The sequence below is a fragment of the Protopterus annectens genome, chromosome 2.part1, assembly GCF_019279795.1.
Source record: "Protopterus annectens isolate FY-2018-M chromosome 2.part1, PAN1.0, whole genome shotgun sequence".
Lineage (NCBI taxonomy): Eukaryota > Metazoa > Chordata > Ceratodontiformes > Protopteridae > Protopterus > Protopterus annectens.
Window position 1 is genome coordinate 1,012,450,015 of NC_056729.1, and position 12,504 is coordinate 1,012,462,518.

At 37.7% G+C, this 12,504-nt stretch overlaps 1 protein-coding gene across 3 annotated transcripts in view; it reads left to right on the forward strand.

Annotated features, from left to right (window-relative positions):
• SLC2A9 (solute carrier family 2 member 9) overlaps window positions 1-12,504 on the forward strand; it is a 3,818,728-nt gene that overhangs the window by 3,758,628 nt on the left and 47,596 nt on the right. The window lies entirely within an intron of this gene.

The following is a 12,504-nucleotide window of genomic DNA, read 5'->3' on the forward strand; positions in this document are numbered from 1 at the left end:
TTAGGATGGTATGTGGTCAGAATGTGGTAGAGGGATGGGCAGGCTGCTGAGTGGTAGATAAGTTTATGGGCAGTAGTAAGTTGTAGGCATGCAAGGTGATGGGGGAATTCAAGCCAATTTAGCTGATGTAGAGCGGAACAGTGGTGGGTGGAGAATTTAGCATTTGCAGCAAATTTGGCAACTTTGTTTTAGCATGTGTTGTTTAGTTTTCAGAGATGACTGAATATTGGTAAGGATGGGGGCACCATATAAGAGAGTTGAAAGCAGAAATGATGAGGCTAGGGCCATTTTAGCAGAGAAGCTAAGAAAGTAGTTGTGCCTATAAAGGGCTCCTAAGTTTTTATGTTTTTTTTATGTTATTATAGACATGGAGGTCAAAGGATAAGTTATTGTCAATGGTAACACCAAGCAATTTGGTACGAGGAATGACTTCAATAATAATATTATTTTGGGAATAAATAGAGAATTCAGGTTTGTTGACTGGGCTTGATTTTTTGGGGGTAGATATTAACAGTTTAGTTTTATTTTGATTGAGGGCAAGATGGTTCTGTGACATCCAGGATTCAGTTGAGGTAAATGCCTTTTGAGTAGGTTGCTGTAGTACACAAGCAGATTTTGCAGAGAAGATAATAGCGGAATTGTCTGCGTATAGGATAACAGTACTGTGGGTAAGAGTGGTGTGGAAGTCATTGATGAATATACTGAAAAAAGGGGACCTAGTTTGAAACCCTTGGGTACTCATGTACTAGTACTGATGAAAGGGGAAGAGGAGTGCTGCCAAATAGTACATTGCTGCCTATTACTGAGATAGTTGTGAAACCAATGAAGGATGGGGGGAGGTATGCCAAGGTTGGAGAGTTTAGTGAGCAGAAGGGAGTGGGAAATAGTGTTGAATGCTTTAGATAGCTCAAGAAAGAGAGCAGAGACTATGGATGCAGCCTCCCGAGCTTGATTTACAGTGTCAAGGAAGGAAATTGGGGTCCGTTTTGGTGCTATGTCCTACTCATGTTGAGTGGAGGAAAGGAGATGGTGTTCAGTCAGGTGACTCAGGAGCTGAGGGTGAATGCATTTCTCAAGTATTTTTGAGATGGGGAAAGAATGGCGGTAGGTCGGAAGTTAGAAGTATCATAGTTGTTGCCACCTTTATGAAGTGGGAGAACATATGCCTTTTTCTAGATATCAGGTATACTGGTTCTGAATGGACCTGTTGATAAGAATACTAATGGGGTGAGCTATGGAGGAGGCTGATAGTTGTAAGAATTCTGCAGGTAGATAATCTGTGGCAGTATTTGTCAAATATTAATGCAGCTGACCATGGACCTAATAACATATTGTAACATTCTTATTTTAATCATCACTTAAACAATTCAAGCTATACAGGCTCCCATAAGGCCACATCTGGTGTCATTCCCTCACACCTATGCCTAAATTACTACCAGGCTATACCTCATATCATGCATTTCGGCCTCAAGTTCCAGGCCGAACCACAAAGGGAGGGGGAGTGTCCATTTTCATAAAAGACACCTACACCTCTCGATTGGTGGCTGCTCATGAAGCATCAGAAACCATACAAGTTTTACTCACCATAGGTAAAACTGCCATACAACTGGTCGCATGTTATAGAACACCCTCCCAATCCCAGGAATCCCATCAAGCATTCCTGAAAACACTGGAGGATATGAATGTCACACCAAACACCATCATATTGGGTGACTTCAATTACCCCAACATAGACTGGGCCCACTATTCTAGCCCTAACACCCTGGCCCAAAGATTCCTGGAATTCATAAACTCAAATGCTATGGAGCAACTGGTCACCTCTCCTACGAGGAGAGATAATATACTTGACCTGATTATCACAAACATGGGGTCCAAATGCTCCGCACCGGATATAAACCCCTCACTAGTAAGATCTGATCATAAACTGATCACGCCACCCCCACCCCAGAACAAAAGACTACAGTGAAAAACTTCTCAAAAGCTGACTTTGAGCTCCTTAAGTCGGAAATGATATCCTTTAAGCCTACTGGGTCAATGGAAACCACATCCCAAAATGCTGAATCCTTCACAAAAGCCTTCTATGGACATCTCCAGGAATGCATGGACCAGGCAATCCCAACTAAAACCAAGACCCTCTCCACCAAGGGAAAATGCCGGTTTGGTGGACCCGCTATAAACAAACTGTACAACAAAGAAGGAAGCTGCTGCAGGACAGAGCCAAATCCCACAAGGGAAAGGCTTCCCTGATCAGCACAAGTAAAAAACTACGCTCTCTCATAAAAACATCTAAAGCAAACTTTGAGAAAAAGATTTCCAAGGATACCAAAGACAATCACAAAGCCTTCTTCAATTATGTCAGAACCTTGGGAGGAAATTCTCAGATATGCTCTGAGCTGGTACACAATAACAAAAAATTCACTGACCCTACTGACATTGCCAACATTCTGGCAGATAGGTTCAGTGCAAATTTCTCCCCTCCTTCACCCCCTAAAGATGAAGTAACTATCCCTGCTGAATGTAACCTACCTGTCATCACAGACACACAGGTGAAATCAGCACTCAACAAGGCAAAAAACATAGCATCTATGGGACCCGATGGTATCCCCGGTTGTGTTACGTGAACTCCAAGATGAACTAAACCGCCTAAGAACTCTATTCAATCTTAGCCTCACTACAGGATATGTACCTGAACACTGGCGCACAGCAACAGTGGTCCCACTCCATAAAGGGAAATTCAACTGACCCAGGTAACTTCCCATAAGTTTGACCAGCCTGATCTGTAAGGCTATGGAAAGGATCATCATGGAACTCATAAATGGCGACATTGGTGATCTGCAGACCCTTGATCCCACACAGTTCGGTTTTGTAAAAGGCAGATCCTGCCTCTTAAACCTGGTTGACTTCTTTGAGACAGTCACTAGTGCCATCGATGAGGCAAGGCTGTCCACACTGCCTATTTGGACTTGGCTAAGGCCTTTGACACAATACCACACTCTGGCATCATCGACAAGCTCAGCAGCCTAAATGTAAATCCATATGTCACAAGATGGGTAGCAAATTGGCTAAAAACAGAACCCATAAGGTTAAAATTGCTGGAGCCATGTCAGACTCAAAACCCGTCACAAGTGGTGTCCCACAGGGCTCAGTCTTGGGTCCACTCCTATTCGGCATTTATTTTTCAGATGTGAAAGCAAACATGGAAGGATTATGGCTGACAAAGTTTGCAGATGACTGCAAACTGGGCGCCATAGTGGATTCACCTGCTGACACACACATCCTACAGAAAGGTCTCACTGAAACGGACAACTGGTGCCGGAATCATGGCCTCAAACTTAACGCCAAAAATGTATAGTCATCCCTTTGGGAAAAACAAAGTACCCACAAACTATCACGTAGACAATAACCCACTGAATACAGAAGATGTAATCAGAGACCTGGGGACTCAAGTCGATAGTGACCTCTCCTTTGACAACCATGTTGCCAAAGTGGTCAGAAAGACTTTCTACCTAGCCCATCTCATCATGAAGGGATTCTCATCCAGATCAAAGGAGGTCATTGTACCTCTGTATTCCTCCCTCATCAGGCCCATGATCGAATATAATGCTCCATTTGGGATGTATCTCACCCGGCACATGCAGCAACTGGAAAGACCCCAGAAGTACCTCACCAAGAGGATCATAGGTCTAAAACATGTGCCTTATCCAGCTAGATTAAAGAAACTCCAGCTCTATTCAGTAGCATACCGCCTGCTCAGAGGTGATTTGTGCCTAACATACAGGGCCATGTCCAACCAGGAATTGATGGACATGCTCCATCTCAAAAATCCAAATCCACCAGAACCACACGAGCTAAAGATTTCAACCTCTGCACAAATATGAATAGGACATGCTGGAGGGATAGATTCATAACACAGAGGTTACCCATACTCTGGAACAAAATCCCAGTTCACGTGAGACAGAGCCCTTCATTGGCACTGTTCAAGAAAAATCTCGATGCATGGATGGGAGATAGTTTAGGAGTGACCTCAGTGTCACTACTAGACAAAGGTATAGTTTACTAAATAATGGGGTTCCACATGTGTCACTACTAGAGAGGCGCAACTACATAGTATGGGGTGGCGTAAAGCCACATCACTGTTGGCTAGGCTTGTAAATGCCCCCGGGCAGATAGCCTAGTACACTACTATGAAACTATGAAACTATAATCTAGGTATCAGCATACAAGGTGTTTTTCTTTTCTTGATCTATGTTTGCACTTATTAAAGTACAGTTGGCCTCTGTTCTAGTCTGGTTAAACTTAACTGTATAGCAGATTGGAACTGGGTTACATTTAGTGAGAATCCTCACTGTTGTAATTTTTTTCATGTGTATAATACCTCTGAATTATGCCAGATTTTCAGAGATGTCCTTGAGTTTGACTCAAATTTTATCTCTGTCCCTTTTAATCCCTTCCATAACTGGTGACTTTTGCAGAGAAAAATGGTGCATTACACTTAATAAATAATGACAACCATTAGAGTTATAAACTTCTTTAACTTCAGAAGATGTATATTAATTTGCATTCTCTTGTTCTGTCAATGTTTCAAGTTAATAGAGCTAATACTTTAAAAGTATCCCCAACTGTTCTTGATTATTTCTGGATTTGTCCCAAATTTTGCCAAAATTTGTCTCTGATTGGTTTTAAGCTATAAATACAACAAAAACTATGTATTTAGGACCAGTAACATATTTTATTAAAGTACTATGTATTTAAAAACATTTTTGATTACACACTCTTCTTCCTTGTAAAATCCTTTATTGATAGCATTTTACAATGATATGTAGGCTCAGAAAACTTACATTTTAGCTACTACAATTAAATGAGTTGAACAGACCATAGCATAGATTCCATTTACTGGCTGCTTTCATTATGCCAAATATATGCACAACACTATATCTGTCGTTTAGTACGTGAAGTGCCTGTGTTTTAATAAATGTCATTTTGCTTTCTGTAAACAATATAATTAAGATCACAATCCATTTTGTTCTTGAATATTTCACTGCTGTCCTTAAATTTAATTCATGCGAATTAGCACTCTCTTTAATATTCAGTGTTATGATATTAGTAGATGTGCCTTCCATAAGCATGACTGTTGCCGAAGCTGTACTATGGTGCAGGTAAAGGAAATTTCCCTTTTCTCCACTGTAGTGCAGTGTCAGAGGGAGAATATTAAAGTAGGGGGGTGTGGGGGGCACAGCAAAGCCCCCCTGCTAAAATGTAAATGTAGTGTTTTTTTTTTTTTTTTTGTCACACGCTTTAATGAAAACGCTTTTTCGATAAAAGCGCTTTCATTAAAGTGTGTTCGGGTTTTATGGATTCGGACGTTCGCTCAGTCGAGCAAACGTCCTAGATCCATATAGATATATATATATAAATATACACATACTAGACCTAGTAACTCTACAGTGCACTTTTATATTGAGCAATAATCAGGACAGCATGATTTTTTTTTTATTTTTGGTTATGGTGACGTATTATTAGTCATCTATTCTTTCTGGCAGATGCATTACCTAGCTACAAGCATGAGTAGCCTTGGGACTCAGTCTGTTGTCATCATAACCTCTTAAACAAAAATTATATCACATGCTTAATTTCACTTTTGCAAATGATTTACATTATAATATTCCTATGTAGCCTATCATATTGTGCTTTGAGACTACTCCTTATATTATGCAATTTCTGAAATTATAGGGCATATAAAGTAATATTCCTATCTGTTTCCTTTCTGCGCAATATTCTGCAACTTTAATTCTGCATCCAGAAATTGAATCAGTTTGTAATTATAGTTCATATTAGAAGTTGGAGTTTCATTGTAAGCCTCCATTCAAGACTTAAAGCACATAAAACATCATTCTTCCCACCCAAATAACAACTAAATGATATTTGAGTATTTAGTTTAATTAACTTATTAGCATGATACTTATTCATTTCTGTATCATGATGTAGATGATTACAATCAGGTCTCTGATCATGACTAAGTAGCTACGTATCTGAGAATTCACTTCTGAATCATGAAATACTGAAATATTGAATTTCAGTATCACGAGACCAGAAGAACAGAAGTGCAGTTGGTCGAAACTGCGCTTTGTTGAATCTGATAATATTGACTGGGTGATATTTCCCAGTGTGTGTATATAATGTTCTGTATCTTTAAGAAGTAGTGGTGTATGGGTGTTGAAGATGGTGGTGGGTATGAGGTTATGTTCGAAGATGTAGGTAAGTGTGTAGTAGTAGTTAAGGATTTAGGGTAGGGATGTGTCTTTGTTATGTTTTTGGATGTTGTAGGTGTAGTTTATGGTAGGTGGGTGAAGGTGTGTGTGTATAGGTGTTGAGAGTGGTGATTATTTTACATGTGGTGTGTTTAATGGGAGTGTAGGTCTCATAAAGGTAGGTGTGTTACTGTTTTTGTGTTAGTGTGACCTCAGAGTTTGTATATATAAGTAGAGGGGTGTGAGGTGCATGGGGGCTTGCACCCTGCTTAAACATAGAGTAGTATGTTTTATTTTATTTTGTTTTTGTTGTGTGTGTGTGAATTTTTATGCCAGGGAGGGTTTGGTGTTTTAAGTATCGATATTTTGGGTTTTTGTGGTTTTGGAGTTTCGTTCTTTTGGTCTTGAGATACATAAATGTGATATTTCAGTATTTTGAGATTCAGAAGTTAATCCGTATCCGATACATGGATGCAAAGAAATGTACCTAGAGAGTGGAGCAAAATAAATTTTAAGAGATGAATCTCAACATCCATGTTGAGAATGTGTAATAACTAAGTTATTACTGGACAGAAATGATCGTAGTTGTTTATAAAGATCTTTATCTGTTGTATGTACTACCAAATATTGAAAACAAAAAAAATGAAATGCAAAAAGATGTAAAACACTTAATGCTGCCACACAACAGGGAGAAGCAAACTATCCTTCTGAGGAACAATTTGCTTGTAAGCTGTTACAGACTACTACTTGTTTAAAGGTGTGACACAGTAAAGGGTGTAACAAGTATTAAACCTGTTTTGCCACCTCATCATTGCTCCATGTTGCCAGCACTGTCCGTTTGTATGCTCCAGCATGTAACTTCAGCTTAGAGCAGAAAATGGCTAACAAGCCTCTCTTTTTCCCAGTTTTGGAACATAATTGCTGAACTCTAAGCAGTACAAAATGCTTTTGCTAAATTTTCAGATTATTGTTAATACAAATCAGCATTTCTACCAGAATATTAATATATTCATTTGCTGGATTGTCTTCAACACAAAACCATAGTTCTTCTAAAGTGTCTCCTAATATTCATTATGTGGAATACCACTATATATATATATATATATATATATATATATATATATATATATATATATATATGGTTTCACTTTGAAACCCTGAGTCTGGAAATCTTGAGATGAAAATACTAAAGCAAAGGAATCCTGAACAGCAGATGTCACACATGATAAATAAATACTCAGTCAACTGACACTGAAATTCATGCCGAGGTAAATAAAACTCACCTAGGTGAGGGGCTACACCCCCTCCAACTAAATAGACCAACTCCAGGATCACACCATAGTGGAGAACAGGGCATGTTTGCCTCGGTGTGGTTTCCAGTTGGCCAAGCATTTACTTACCATGTGCGAAATCCACCGTTCAAAATTCCATTGTTTCAGTATTTTCATCTTGAGATTTCCAGACTGATACTATATATATCTTACAAATTATAATGTTACGCTGCCGTGGTGCAGCGGTAGTGTTGTCACCTCACAGCAAGAGCTTCTCTGGTTCGATTCTTGCTGGGTGCCTTCTGTGCAGAGCCTGCATTCATGTTGGGTTTCTCTGGGTACTCCAGTTTCCACCTGTGGTACAAAGACATGAGTATGGAATATTTCTCCCTGGGCTTCCGCTGAAAGTTCATTTGGTTCCAAGTCAGAATTTCCCAGTAAACAAATGTTAAATAAAATAAAATCAAAAGCAATGATACTTCATTCAAAATGCATCTTAATACTTGTAACATAAATAAGTAATTGCTGCCTTTGCTGTTGGAAGCAAAGAAAATCACTACTACATATAATACAATAAGCAACATATGTGGAGGATGGTTTTCTCTCCCTGCTCGGTATTTATACTTCTTTGTAATGCGATTTGCAACCATTTCACAGTTGTCAAATTCTGTGTGTACAACAAAATGGAATTAGCTTGAGTTTACTAAACATGCTGACTATATATTTATATATGTGTATGTATCCTTTGATACATGATGCATGCAACCATGAACTTGATAACACTGTAGAACTTATTACGTATCTTGTCTAAGACTTACTTTAGTAATGTTGCTATCATTTTTTGTTTAGTATATATAGACAATTCAAGCCAGTTCATTATTTGTGCTCAGCTTCATTTATTTTGACGCCCCTCATAACATTGTCTTTACAGACATTGTGAAATACATAGGCTAATGTTCAGGAACAAATCATGTCTAGCCCCTTTTTGTGTAGGTTTCTATTTATGTAGTTTATACGTTCTTCATAAGAGTCTGGAGTATGGGCTTTGATTATTGTGAGGCCTGAATTCTGTTAATCTGCCCTTGATTTGAGACCATACTTTGCATCCCCAGTGTCTAGTCACTTGCTAAATTCAGTCAAGTAAGTATTGTTATCTTGTATAGGGTAATGCATTCTGAACTCCTTGAAGGTATTACATACATCCACCTTTCTTGTTTCTATCAATTTCCTTTATTTCACCTAAACAACATACCATAAATGAACCACATGGCACGTCATTTTATATGCAAAGACCTGAAGGAAAACAAATATAATAACATACTGAGGACCATAAACCAGCCTTTCCCAAATAATCCTTATGAGATAGAAAAAACAGGAGTGATTTTAGCCAACTTAATCAAATGTCCTTCCTCATTCTTCTAATATTGTACTTTTGTAGTCTTTCTAACTTGGTTAAGAATTTCCAGTATAAGAAAAAAAAATGCGTTATGGTCCGTAGCTGATTTTACCACAGATTATTTTATGGGAATTGGATGTACTACTCCAGGCAAATGTCCTCACACCAGTGGTTATATTTTGGTCAAATGTAAAGTCTTTCTTGCAAACTCTATCCATATCCCAAGTTTTATATGTGTTCTTTACCTCCTGGCTTTAATCATGTACATGTTGTTTAGCAATATCTTGTAGAACTGTACCATAGCAAATCAGTGTACTCTGAAGTTCTAGGTGTTACTTAAAAACTAGTCATTTGAATATGCTTTGCATTGTCTTAGTGAAACTGAATTAGCTTGTAGTATAACACATATACCATTTTGTAGTTATCCATATATTTATTTAAATGCTCATGCAAGATCCACTGTCTTCATTCTGTAATAAAGAAACCAAACACCTGCTTCACATTGCTTAAGAAAGCAAGACATCTGCAATTTATGTGCTGGTTTCACTCATTACCTTCCATATGTCGAAGCGTATGTTCACTTACAATTATGTTATTGATTTTAGTTATACTAGGTGTGGACTATTATCTACTGCCTTTTCTAGAGCCATTGATTTTAGTTATACTAGGTGTGGACTATTATCTACTGCCTTTTCTAGAGCCAAAGACTGAGCATGAAATGACAGATTCTGACCTATAGAAACAGAAGATTTTTCAAAAAATGCTAGTACATTTAGGAAGAAGAACTTTCTTCTGTCAGAACCACATTATTCTTTATCCTTTAACAATGAATCTGAAATGAATTTCTTCTTTAAGGACACAATTAAACTACCCAGGAAATATTAGGGTAATATGTCAGGAACCAACTAAAGTAGAAACCGCAGCATCTTCAGTGTCTGTCGAAGTGACTTGGAAAGATGTTAAAGGCACTGATGTTTTCATTTCGGTAAGATGTTTTTAATACACCTGCACTGGCTACTTCTGCCATTTTGTTGTTATTGATCTTTTAGATGCCTGCAGGGCCTGGCATTAATCTACTCTTCCAGTTAGTGACATTTAATGCCATGTTCATAAATGAGGCATTCCTGCACAATGAGAATATTTATTGAACAATGATGGTTACTTTTCTGCCATACTTGTTTTAAATTCTACCAAAATATTCTCTCTCCCCACTGCAGGGTACAGCTGATTTTACTAAGAAAATCTGTCTTCCTTCTTAGCTAGTATTTTATTTCAATGCAAAATGATTTGCTTGTTACTATATAAAGTAGGACACATACATTCTAAGTCAACAGATTGCAATTGCATATTTTTTCTCCACCACAACTCAGATATCTGCCAATATAACTTTATGTCATTCCTTCACTGTGATGCTTTATTTCCACTGTAAAGTAACAACTGAATGCTTCCTGATCAGGAGTAAGTCCTCCTGTTGGGAAATGTAAAATTCCCTCACAATCAAAAATTAAGTTGTTAATGTTGTTCTAACCCTTTTATGAAATAAGAAAAAAATTATTTTAACAGAGAAAATCAGCTATTACAACTATATTGTTCTTATATGAATGTAGAAGCAGAGAAATTATGAACCACCCCGATGACTATCTACAAGTTTGCTAAACCTTAAAAGACCAGCCTGTGGTAACTAGATTAGATGTCTTACTTGTGTGCTTTAGCAGATCTAATTAACATAAGAGATTGAACCCTCTTTATATGGTATAGAGATACTTCACTGTATGTAAAAACAAGTCAATTTACAATGCCAGTTTAAAATTCTTGCTTTCTTACTTGTTGACATAGCTGTTATGTGTACAAGTGTTTTATCAGATTTTATTACTTAGCAGTCTACAAATTCCTTATTTTTGGTTAATAGCTTACATTATAATTTGGATACTGGGACATTTTCTATTTTTCTATCTGCATCGTTTGCCTGTTAACCTGCTCTTCTTTGTTTGTATAAAACTTTTGAAACTTTGGGTACAGCATTAAAAATGTAGATGAATGAAGTACTAAAACTTCCAGTAGTATCTTTCTAAATACTGTTACTGGTTTTACTCTTCCTATTTTTTGTCACTTTAGATTCTGCATCATGGTTTGTGACACACCCAAAAATTTTCTTTACAGCTTTCAAGAGTGGAGCCACATTTTCTAAACCACCTCATGCTGGAATATTGTTCAGAATGATATTTATAATATGAATGACTGTACATTATTTTTGCCTTGGGGCAGAACAATATTCCTACAAATTATTCTACAGCTGTATGAATATTTAGTTTAAACTCATAAATAGTCATCCATTCCTGTTTGTCACATTTGTCCAGTTAAAGCTTTGCATGAATTACAGTATGAATTTAATCCATCATCAGTGTCTTTATTGAATGTGTCCCAGGGAAAGAAAGATATATTTTAAAAAGTATGTCAGGGTTATGATAAAAATCCTTCTGAACAGCTCTGTGCGTACACAGTAAGAGGTCTGAAATGATGAGATTCAATACTATACTCGTTATTTGGCTGACATTTCAAAAACTTGTTGTGTCAACCAGTATACCTTCTGATAAAGCAAAGCATCCTTTACCTGTATCTATTTGCAGACTTGAAAATGACAGTTTCCTGCTTTTTGACTTGCCCCTATTGCGTGCTGATTATCATACTGTACCCTGACAACTGTTCCATTTGATCCCTATCACTGGGACAAGGGGTGACTGGGAGAGACAGTCATTTAAAACAGTCGTCAGGGGTGGTTCATGATTTTTCTACTTTCTCAGTTGTAATCTCCTTATGTACAATAGGTCTGATTCAGAGATGGTGTGGGGGGTGCAATGGGGGCTGTCTTCTGTATACATTGTCGCCTCACTTCTGTAAGGGGCACTTCCATTCATGTGACCCCAGTCCTATCCCTATGAAGCACTGAAAGTGCTTTCCATGGTCAACCTTCCAGACCATCCCTACATCCCCAGGGATCATGCCCCATCACTCGTCTCCCTCCTTGCTTCCCTCATCCAGTGCTGGGCCAGGTTAGTCAGGACTCCATCTCTCTGCTTCTCACATCCAGGTTGCTAATTTTCTCCTTGACCACCTACTAGTACTAGCAGTATCACCTTCTGCAATAGCTTACCGACTTCTTCCCCCAGTTTAGAAAACTGCAATGGAAGACTATACCTAATCAGAATTCATTGTATAGCTTTAAGGAATGCCCACGTGACACAGTTTAAAAAGAAATGGATTATTCTGTCACTGTATGATTCTCTTTAACATACAACATATATCTGTAGTATGATTTCTGCATGTTTGTCTGTTTTACTACTTACAGTAGGGGAACAAGAAAGATGCATATATATATATATATATATATATATATATATATATATATATATATATATGTGTCCCCAATGTTTGTGCCTGAAGTTGATATATATAGGATCAAATGAACTGCAAATGAACTGTCGATCAAATGACATGAACCCATATATATATATATATATATATATATATATATATATATATATGTGTGTGTGTGTGTGTGTGTGTGTGTGTGTGTGTGTGTGTGTGTGTG